Source organism: Musca domestica, unplaced genomic scaffold (assembly GCF_030504385.1).
Source record: "Musca domestica strain aabys unplaced genomic scaffold, Musca_domestica.polishedcontigs.V.1.1 9, whole genome shotgun sequence".
NCBI lineage: Eukaryota > Metazoa > Arthropoda > Insecta > Diptera > Muscidae > Musca > Musca domestica.
The window spans coordinates 19,482,417-19,495,077 of NW_026712435.1; positions in this window are offsets into that span (position 1 = coordinate 19,482,417).

Here is a 12,661-nt window from a genome sequence, read left to right on the forward strand (position 1 = left end):
CGAGCGATGGTATGAAACACAAAAGATTTATTCAAATTTAAATGATGGAGTGCTCTAACGATAGCCACTTGTGGTTTTCCAGCCAAATATAAAGAAACCACACTATCACGCTTGAATTCCATCACGAATAACTTTTATTCTGGAAAATTCAGCTGTCGGATTAGTGGCTTAGAAATGACATCAATCTGCAGTTGGTAGCAGTTTTTCATCTCACCCTGTATATGGGAGCTATAGCTATATCAGAACCGATTTTCGCCAAAATTTGAAGCACTGACTGAATTCCATCGAAGTGCCAAAATTCAGTCCATTTGGGCTGATATTACCCATTTGGTGCACAATAAACCTGAATTCGGATAAAGGTACATATGGGAGCTATATCCAGATCTGGACCAATCTTCATAAAATTTGGCATATTTATTTTTGAGTTCCATAAGTTATATGGTACCAAATATCATTCTTGTGAAGTGCATATTACGTATGTAATTACTTCTAAACTGAATTCGGTCGGATGTGCCAAAATTCAGGTTATTTAGACTGATATTGGTCATTTGGTGTACAATTAACCCGAAATCGGTTGAAGATATATATGAGAGCAATATCTAAATTTGGACCGATTCTTAACAATTTCAATAGGGTTCGTCCTTGGATCAAACAAATAATTTTTTCAAAATTTCAATGAATGCGACCTGTACTTTGTTTACAAAAATACATGGACAGACGGACGGACGGACGGACGAACATGCATAAATCGAATCAGAATGTGGTTTTATGCAGATCATCAAAAGAAACTATTGTTCTGTCTCGCTTCCTTCTCCATGTTACAAACAAATGCACAAAGACATAACACACTGACCACAGTGTGTTGTAGGGTATAATAAGATGGGACATTTAATTGTTGCTTTGATTCAATAGATGGCGTTGGTAGTACAAAAATATGTTATGTCACCATATCGTAACATAGCATTATGCTTATGATTGCTATGCAATTTTGACATGTCGTCGGTCATCCATTAACTGATCGAAACATTAATAAATCATATGCATTTTGTCCAATCTTTATATTTATATGTCTTTCTACTATTCGAGCAGATGGTGTTGAATTTGTTCTCTTTTGGGATTAGATTTGAATGACCAATTTCCTTGACATTTTTTTCTTTAAATTTCCAATTTTTTTCAATTATTATGCAGTATAAGATACCCCTCCGCAGGGCATTTCAACTTGTATAATGACTTTGTCAACATTCATGTACCTTTGTTTTTTGGTTTTTGTATTATTCAATTTAAGTTCGAATTGTCGACAGTCTAACCTCGCCAGCCACTCTCTTTACAACATTGAACTCCTCTTTGTTGTAGTTGTTGTTGTTTTTTCGTAATATATTCTTTAATTTTTGTTATGGCCTGTCATTTTTGAAAGTGATATAATGATCGACTACCAATCATTTCATTACTTAAACTTAAAATTGTCTAAGATTATGGCAGCCGTAAAACAAATCAATGCAAGAAATAAAAATTTTACTATCGAAACTGGAGTCGACTGCAATGGAGATGGAGGGCAGCCGCTAAGGCATCAACATCATCAGTGTTTGCAATGTTTTCAAAAAAAAAAACTCAACTTAAACGATCACCATTGCCAAGCTGGGCCGGATGATGCCGAGGATCGTCATAAAAAAATAGTGATTTTGTTCAAGTTTTGGATTTTTTACGCTCACTCCATGGAAGAGTTTTATGTTTGTTCTACAATTTGGAGGCATTACATTGATTATAGTATTCCGTTTGGAGTAGAATGAATGTTTGTTTGTTTACTTTTAACGACTTTTTTGTGTCGTCTGGTAATTTGGTTTTTATTTTTAGAGGGGGTGAAGAAGGAGGAGTGCCGTAGATTGTGTACCCACGTTCACCCAATTTAAATGAAATTGCACAAAAACAACTTCAAATTAAGTTGAGACTTTTTTCTAAGATTATTTTGGACTAATGAGACAGTAGTCGTGTAAGATTTAACGTAGAATAATGCATCCCGATCTACTGGTAAGGTATAAGGTATAGCGGATCACTCTATCTTGTTCGAGGTACCTCCCCCACAATTTCTCAAAATTTGAAATAATTATTAACCCTTATACTATGCCCGTCAAGTTAGGGATATTCTTCTCTGTGAATATAAGGTACTAGCAATGGCCCACTACTTCGAAGTCAAAAAATCCATCTTAAAATTTTAGATTCGCTCAAACAGTTCTTGTTGGGCCTTTTTAGTACTAAAGTTTAGTACTCAAAAGTCACAATTTGTTCAGTTTGACAAACAATTTTAATCAAAATTTTACACAACAAATTTTACATTTCCGACTTTCAAGGTGTTATACAGGGTGAGATGAAACAAGTAAAAAAACATTAAGTTCGGTCGGGCCAAACTTTTAATACCCTCCACCTTAGGGTAAAGGAAACATTACGACCAACATATACCAATTTTCAGACAAGTACGTGAAAAAATGTGGAAAAAATCATCAAATTACTAAATATCGGGAGGTACCGTTATATGGCGGTCATACCAAACCGCGGACCTATAAACAATGACTCACTACACGAACTGGAACCCATTATGATCTACAACTACCAATTTTCAGAGAAATTCGTGAAAAAATGTGGCAAAAATCATCAAAATACCGAATATTGGGAGGCACCGTTATATGGGGACTATACCAAAACGTGGACCTATACATACAATGTTTCGCCACACGAACTAGGACCCATTATGACCTACAAATACCAATTTTTAGACAAATCAGTGAAAAAATGTGGCAAAAACAATAAAAAATACCTAATATCGGGAGGTACCGTTATATGGGGGCTATACCAAATCGTTGACCCATACATGCAATGTTTCGCTACCGGAGCTGGAACCCATTATGACCAACCAATACCACTTTTCAGACAAATCCGTGAAAAAATGTGGCAATAACCATCAAAATACCGAATATCGGGAGGTACCATTATATGGGGACTATACCAGAACGTGGACCGTGGACTATACCAACCATCCTAGACACAATACAAATTGCTCTGCTAAATTTTGGCGCTCTACGTTAAATAATGTGGGCTGTATCGTGATTTCAACAGACAGACAGACAGACGGACAGACAGACAGACGGACATAGTTAAATCGACTTAGAATTTTATGCTGATTATGAATATATATACTTTATGGGGTCTACGACGAATTTTTAAGGATGTTACAAACGGGATGACAAAGTCAATATATCCTCCTTTCCAAGGTGGAGGGTATAAAAACTGCAACTAATTTCTGACTGCTGTCATTTCTAAGCCACTCGTTCGACAGCTGTTAAAATAATTCCAGTGACAGTTCATGATATTGTTTACAAGTGTACAAAAGCATTTTGGTAAGAATTTTCCAGAAAAAAAAGTTATTCATGATGGAATTCAGGCGTGATAGTGTGATTTCTTTATATTTGGCTGGAAAACCACAAGTGGCTATCGTTAAAGCACTCTCAGCTTTTAAATGGGAATAAATCTTTTGTGTCTCGTACCATCGCTCGTTACCGTGATATTGGTAGCTTAGTCCGATGTGAAGGAAGTGGACGGAAGAAAACAGCAACATTAGCAGAAATGGTTCGAAAATTAAAGAAGCGACTTGATCGAAACCCGCGTCGCAGTGGCCGAAAAATGACTTGTGAGCTAAACGTATCGCAATATTCCATTCGGCAAATATTGAAAATTGAGCTCTGGGTAAAGCCATTGAAATTCCAAAAAGTGCAAGAACTTACACCGCAACAGAAAGAAAATAGACACAAAAGAGCTAAAGAGTTGCTTCGCTTGGCCGAAAGTGGTGAACTGCCGAATTTGGTTGGTTTGGTCTCCAATGAGAAAACATTCGTTATCCAGCAGTTTGTAAACAAACAAAATTATCGTGTTTACTTGCCAAGAGAGGTCAGCTGAAAATGTGCACCTTCGCCATAACAACCCATGGTCGCTCTCCGTTCGTATTAATCGACCGTGGCATCACAATAAATGTCGAATATTATCGCAAAAATATTCTGAAGAGTGTATTGAAGCCTTGGGCACGCAAACATTTTGGCCGCAGACCTTGGACATTCCAACAGGATTCACTCAGAATGGTTACAAAATGAGATTCCTCGCTTCATTTCCAGCGCACAATGACCACCAAAATCTCCGGATACCAATCCGTTGGACTATTGTATTTGGAGTATTTTGGAAAGCAAGGTTGGCACTAAATAATACCAAAGTATCGATCACCTCAAGCAAGCGCTTCGCCGGGAATGGGCCAAAATATCGCAGAGCAACATTTGGGCAGCGTGTGACGGTTTCATAGGCCGTTTGAATGCCATAATTCGTGCCAAAGGTGACCAATTCGACAAATCTAAACTTTTTCTAAAATTTGATGCTATTTCCGACATTTTTTAAAAAAAAATGAAAAAATTATGGGGTTTGACTTTGTTGCAGTTTTTTTTTTATCTCACCCTGTATTTGAATAATTTTAACTCTCATACACAGATCTGTTTAAAGTTTGTTCATTGCAATATTTGACTTGTTTATTATTATTTTATTAATAACAACAAAATTAAACCATTCACGAAGAAATACGAACCATTCACGAAGGCCTGTTACTATAAAGAAAATTCTGTAAATTTTATCGCAAATTTTATAAAAATTACCAATAATTAAATAGCTCATTCATTTGTGCAAAAAAATCGAAAATCTTTACAAAAACAACTTGACTTATTGGGCTCTAAAGGCGAGGATACATAAGCAGCTTGGCATCGTCGCATGCTATATTAAGTGACATATTATCAAGGAATATCAAAGTCGCACTTGAATTCTGCCATTGTTGTCCCTTATACTTTTGACCTCAATATTTCATGCAAGGATGCTGCTTAGGTATTCCCTCCGTTGCTGTAGTCAACGAAAAAAAAAACAATTCAATAAAGTCATCGACTCGCTTGCCATTACGAATTATCGGTACTCCACTGTTATTAACAATCGTTTTTGATTTATGAATCCTCACTTCAATTAATTATTTATCCAATAAAACTTTTTTAATACACTATAACTACGCCATGTCAAAAACAAAACAAAAAAATAAAAATAATTAATACGGAATTAAGCATGCAAGGTCTTTCAAATTGTAGACGATTGATTGAAGTGTTCATAAATAAAATTCAAAAAAGAAAAAAACTGAAATAAATCGCCCTTGAGCTCCATTAACTGAAAGTAGTTTTGAGCAATATAGATCAGCGGATTTAGCAAAGACTATATTTAGAATTGAGTTGAAGCTAAAACAGTGGACAATCGATGCTGCCCACTGTATCGGGAGCATCTTCTCTACTGACTTATATTTTTGTTAACCAAAAAAAAACAAAAAAAAACAGATCTACTCTTAATCTTTTATAGCATGTACATTTGGGATTGTATTGTACATATGTGCATAAATGTATGTGCAAAGCTGTGAGTGTTTTTACCGCAAAAAAAAGAAGAGGAGGTAAATGAAAATAAGAGTGAACCGAACGAGACATGTCTGCTTTAATAAGACCAGACAACATCTGTTTTAACGGTTTCATATGTTAGTGGATAAAGTGGGATTTTTTTCTCTCTCTACCATGAGGTCGAGCAAAAAAAAGGGGTGGAGTATTAAGTTTAGGTAATTTTTAAAAAATATAAATTGTGTAGAAACATATTAAATAGTATCAGTCGGTTTTGTCGACAGATGTATACCCTCAGCCAAAATTCGATTATTAAAATATATGTTGACTTCTGTCATGATTATTCAAATTTTTGACCCTCTATGGAGTAGAGGGCCAATATTATCCATTTCGTATCGGCCTAAATAAATACGATATAAATATTGCGACGTGCCAGGTTTGAACTATATTGGTTATTTCCTTTACTTTATATGAAATGTGTGATAATTTTTAGAAAATGTCCCTTAGGTACCAGTTATAGTCGACCGAAGTATTCCATTTCTATGCTTCATCTAACACAGATAAAAACATTGGTATGAGCAAAATTACAATAAAATCGAATAGCTCACTTGTTTCTCAAGTTATGACAAATAAAAGAATTGAAAATTGTGACCATTGGTGGAGGAGGTAACAGAAGGAATGGTCCGATCTCTACCATCGTTATAACAGATCTTCTGTTGATAGAAATTTTGAGAGGTGCCAAGTCTGAATGGAATCGGGTGTGTATTTCGCGTCTGTGGGGTAGGTAGCAGAAGAAGTGGACCGAAAAAAACCCATCTTCGCAGCATATCTTGTGTTAGTAGAAATAATGAGATGTGTGAAATATAAAGAGAATCGGATGCTTATTTCGGATTTTATGATCGCTCTGGTTATTCATAACTTTGACCATTTATGGGGGAAGTACCAGTGGTCCGATCTCTACCATCTCTATAACAGATCTTGTGTTCATAGAAATATTGAGAGGTTCCAAGTCTGAATGGAATCGGGTGTGAATTTCGCGTTAAATGAGCTTCATGGATATAAAATTCAAAATTTTGACCCTTTGTGGGGTACGTACCAGAAGGAGTGGACCGATACATCCGATCTTCACAGCATATCTTGTATTAGTAGAAATAATGAGATGTCTGGAATATGAAGGGAAACGGATGCTTATTTCGGACTTGATGATCGTTCTGGTTATTCATAACTTTGACCCTTTGTGGGGGAGGTACCAGAAGGAGTGAATCAATATATTCCATCTTCACACCAGACCTTGGGTCAATAAAATTATTGGGATTTGTGCAATTTGAAGACAATCAGGCTCTTACATCACATTTGATGAGAGTTGTAATTATTCAAAATTTTGACCCTTTGTGGGGGATGCAGTGGACCGATATTGTCCATTTTCGCATCTGACCTAGCACTGATGCAAATATTAGAATTTGCAAAGTTGGAGGAAAATTGGATTATCGTTTCTCTTTCTGTGCAAAAATTATGTTTTTTTTTTTTTTTTTGTAAATTTCGACCATTTATGGGGGAGGTACCAGAAAGAGTGGACTGATGTATTCCACCTTTACACCAGACCTTGGGTTAATGAAATTATTGGGATGTGTGCATATTGAAGACAATCAGACTCTTACATCACACTTTATAAGAGTTATAATTATTCAAAACGTTGACCCTTTGTTTGGGAGGTATTTGGTGGACTGGACCGAAATTGCAAATTTTCGCACCTGACCTAGCACTGACGCAAATATTAAGAATTGCAAAGTTAGAACAAAATCTGATTATCCTTTCTCTTTCTGTGCAAAAAATATATTCTTTGAAAATTTCGACCTTTTGTTGGGGGGAGGTACTAGAAGGAGTGGACCGATATTGCCCATCTCCGAACTCGATCTAAGTTTGACAAAAATATTACGATGTACCAAGTTTGGATCAAATCGGATACTCCCTTCGAGAGTTATCGTGCGCACCAGCCAGACAGACAGACGGATATCGCTAGATCGACTCCAAATGTTCTGAAACGGATTTGGCCCAAAGAGACCTAGGGTCTAAAAGCGTTATTTTTACTAGTCACGTTTTGACCGTATCAAATCATATATACTTTCTGTAGCCATATGGCTGAGGGTATAATGAGTGAGTTGTTTCGAGAATATTGAATTTTGGATTCCCTTCCACCCTTTGCATTTGAATCGAAAAAAGGAAAAAAAATATTTCCTATACTACCCCCATTTTTACTAACCACAAAAAAAACAAAATCAAAATTGTGTGAAAAATATTGAATTTGGCGCTAAAGCAACCCGCCGAGCATACTCACCACACTTCGGCGTCATTATCATCATTAGCAACGTAAAGATCTACAAAAACGTCAACATGAGCAGCGTTGGCGTAGCCGTAATGCTGTTGATGCTTTTCGGGGGTTGCTGGCTGAGTGGCGATGAAGAACAGCTCAACGACAACGTTAGCGAAGACTCCACTCCACAGCTCATCAGTATCGCAGGCATTGTTTTACTAAACGGACTTCTGTCGTACGAAACACATCGTTCACTTTTTGCTAGCGCATAACTCAAAAAATATCCAGTGCGAGACAAAGTGGTACTCCATTTTAAAATAGAGTTGATCAGAATTGTAACCAAACAAAAAATAGATTTAAAAATCAACAAAAAAATCGGAAATTCGTAAAAAAAACGATTGCAAACCATAATTTGTTAAACGAAAAAACGTGACCGTTCTTTTTTGTTTTTTGTGGATCTGTAAGAATATTTTGCAATATTAATTGTGTCCCCCGTTAAAGCTTTAAAGATTTGAAAATTTAAACTACAAAACTCCATAGACGCCGGATGAAGACGACACCAAAACCAATCACGAGCTAATGTTTGGATAGCAAAACAAACAAACAAAAAATCGTTGATTGCTGCAAATCGCTGAACAAATAGCATTGTTGTCGGGGTTGCATTTTAAATGATTGCAGATTTGAATTGAAATTTGAATTTATGTTCTTCGTCTCTTTTTGTGCTGACACACATCGTCGTGTGTCATCGATTGGTTGCATCTTGACACATTGTGTTTATTTTTTGCATGTGCTGTGGCAAAAACTTTTCATGAGACAATATCTTCTATATCTATAAAAGAGGAAAATGTTTGTACGTTTGTTTGTTTGTTTGTTTGTAATTTATGGACTCGAAAACTGCTGAATAGATTTTTCTGAAAATTTCCATATATACTGCAACATCGCCTGAAAGTAACATAGGCTATATACATTTTTGAATTTCCACTTGGAACTGGAGATATAGCATCAGAATCGGAGGTACCTCCCAAAAATTTAGATTTTATATGCACATATCTATTGATCGGTTAAAGACACAGTCTCCAAATTTGGAATGTGTAACGGAATTTGGAACAAAAATAAGTTTGGTAAATTATATTGTAATCGGTTCAGATTTGGATATAGCTCCCATATATATTTTCGACCGATTTCGTTCATTTGATGCCTCAAACACAATATGAATGTTCCATTCCAATGAAATTTGGAATATGTGACGGGATTTGATCCGAAAATAAATTTGTCAAATTATATTGAAATCGGTTCAGATTTGGATATAGCTCCCATATATATTTTCGGCCGATTTCAAGCATTTGATGCACCAAACACGCTATGTATCCCCAATTTCAATGAAATTTGAATCGTGTGATAGATTTTATCTAAAAAAAATTATTTCCCAAATTATATTGAAATCGGTTCAGATTTGGATATAGCTCTCATATACATTTTCGGCCGATTTCATGTATTTGGTGGACCAAACAAGATATGTATGTCCAAATTTAATGAAATTTAAAATAAGTAACGGAATCGGGAGCAAAAATGAATTTTTCAAATTATATTGAAATCGGTTCAGATTTGGATAGAGCTCCCATATATATTTTCGACCGATTTCATGTATTTGATGCACCAAACACGCTATGTATCTCTAATTTCAATGAAATTTGAAATGTGTAGCGGAAATTAAAACAAATATACATTTGTCAAATTATATTAAAATCGGTTCAGATTTAGATATAGCTCTCATATATATTTTCGACCGATTTATGCACCATACACGATATGTATGTTCGATTCCAAAGAAATTTGGAATATGTAACGGGATTTTGATTAGAAAATAAATTAGTCGAATTATATTAAAATCGGTTCAGATTTGGATATAGCTCCCATATATATTATCCGCCGATTTCACATATTTGATGCACAAAACACGATACGTATTTCCGATTCTAACGAAATTCGGCATGAGTGGCTAAATTTGGTACAAAAATAAATTTGACAAATTATATTCAAATACGCTCAGATGTGATTATAGCTCCATATATATACTCAGCCGATTTCACATATTTGATGCACCCAAAGCGAGAGAGACAAAATCTGGCACCAGCAAAAATTGCCAAATTATATTGAAATCAGTTGAGGTTTGGATATAGCTAACATATATATTTCGGCCGATTTCATACATATTATGCACCAAACACGATATATATGACCGATTCCAATGAAATTCAGAATGTGTGGCGGAATTTTGTTATAATAATAAATGTGATAAATTAATTGGAAATTAGTTAAGATTTGGATATAGCTCCCATATATATATTCTCGGCCGATTTCACATATTTGACGCACCAATTTCAATTAAATATGAAAGGTGTGGCGGAGTTTGGTGTAAAAGTAATTTTTTTTTAATTATATTTAAATCGGATCAGATTGGGATATGATTTTAATAAGAACCATTGACCCACAACGCCTTAGGCTAACACTAAAAAACAACACAACAATTTATTTGAAATACGCTTATTACGGCGAAGTATGTTGCTATCTCGAATTCACTACTTGCAATAGAAATGCCACTCTACTTAAAAAAATTGCAGTTTCCTGCACGCTTGGTATTTGCTATGAAATAAATAAATCCAAAGGACAAACCCTTCGTGTATGTATGTCATGTTACTGCTTTTCTAATGGTTTTGGTTATTTACGCCTTAAATTAGTGCAATATTTTTTTTTAATTTTTAAATTTGTTTTTCTTTATCCAACATATATTCGTAAATAAAATTTTGAATGCATATAAAATCAAAAGGGGTAGCGAAGCGCACCGGGTTCAGCTAGTAAACTAGTAAAAAAGCAGCTAAGTTCGACTGGGCCGAACTTTCAATACCCTCCACCATTTAGAAGGAATTTACAAATTTAAAAAAAAAATCCGAAAAATAACGTTAAAATGATGATCTTAATACGGGGACTACACGAAGGGACCTGCCTAGACGTGGACCTGCATTAGCAATTTTTGTCATAAGCTGTAGTACCCATTAAGATCTTCAAATACGAAATTTGAAACAATTCCGATGAATTTTAGGAATAGGTTGTATTACCCATAACAATCTTCGAATACGAAATTTGAAACAATTCAGGAGAATAATGTCTCTAAAATCATCAAAATACCGAATATCGGGAGGTACCGTTATATGGGAGCTATACGAAGACCGGCATAAGTATTTTTTTTTCATAGACCGTGGTTCCCATTAAGATCTTCAAATACGAAATTTGAAAGAATTCCAATGAATAATGTCGCTAAAATCGTCAAAATACCGAATAACGGGAGGTACCGTTATATAGGAGCTATACGAAAACTTAGACCTGCATATGAAATTTTTAGGCATCGACTATAGTACCCATTACAAACTTCAAATACGAAATTTGAAATAATTCGGGTGAAGAATGTCGCTAAAATCATCAAAATACCGAATATCGAGAGGTACCGTTATATGGGGCCTATACGAAAACGTGGATCTGCATACGAACTTTTTAGTCATAGGTTGTAGTATCATTACGAGCTCCGAATACGAAATTGGAAACAATGCGAATAAATGATGTCTCTAAAATCATCAAAATAGCGAATATCGGGTGAGATGAAAAATCTGCAACCAACTTCCGTAATATTCCATTCGGCAAATATTAAAAAATTAGCACGGGATAAAGCCATTGTAATATCAAAAAGGGGAAGAACTTACGCCGCAACAGAAAGAAAATAGAATAAATGTTAAATATTATCGCGAAAATATTCTGGAGGATGTACTAAAGCCTTGGACACGCAAACATTTTGGCCACAGACCTTGGACATTCCAACAGGTCTCAGCACCATCGCACGCGCCACCCAAGAATGGTTACATGGTTCCTCACTTCATTTCCAGCGCACAATGGCCACCAAAATCTCCGGATACCAATCCGTTGGACTATTGTGTCTGGAATATTTTGGAAAGCAAGGTTGGCCTTAAAAAATACCAAAGTGTCGATCACCTCAAGCATGCGCTTCGCCGGGAATGTGCCAAAATACCGCAGAGCAACATTCGGGCAGCGTATAACGGTTTCATTGGCCGTTTGAAGGCCATAATTCATGCCAAAGTTGAACTAAGTCCAAAGCTATTTCCGACATTTTTTGCTTCCATTCCATAAAATTTAAAAACAAAATGAAAGAAGAAAAAAGCTGTAAGTCCGGCCGTGCCGAACTTTGAATACCCTCCACCGTTTGGTACAAATTTGGCAATTTTCATAGACGAGTTTTGTCACAAGTTATTACAATATTCAAATGCGAAACTGAAAAAAATCTGTTTATAATGTAGCTAAAATCATAAAAATACCGAATATAGGGAGGTACCATGGGGATTATAAAACGTGGACCTGTACAGACAATTTTCTGTCATAGGCTGTAGTATCCATTACGAACTTCAAATGCGAAATTTGAAACAATTCCGGTAAATAATGTCGCTAAAATCATCAAAATACCCAATATCGGGAGGTACCGTTATATGAGGGCTATACGAAGACGTGGGCCTATATGGCCCATTTTCAATACCAAAAATTCTGCAGACATAATACACATTTGATTTGAATTTTAACAGCCTACTTCATTTCGCTCGGAAGCTAGAGTGATTTCCACAGACGGACAGTCTGACGGACATTGATAAATCGACATAGAATTTTATGCTGATCAAGAATATATATACTTTGTGGGGTCTAAATGGTATATTTCGAGGTGTTACAAACGGAATGACAACCTTAATATACCCTCCATACTATGGTGGAGGGTATAAAAATTATCTCGTTTGACTTTGTTGCCGTTTTTTTATCTCCCCCTGTATAGGGGCTATACGAAAACGTA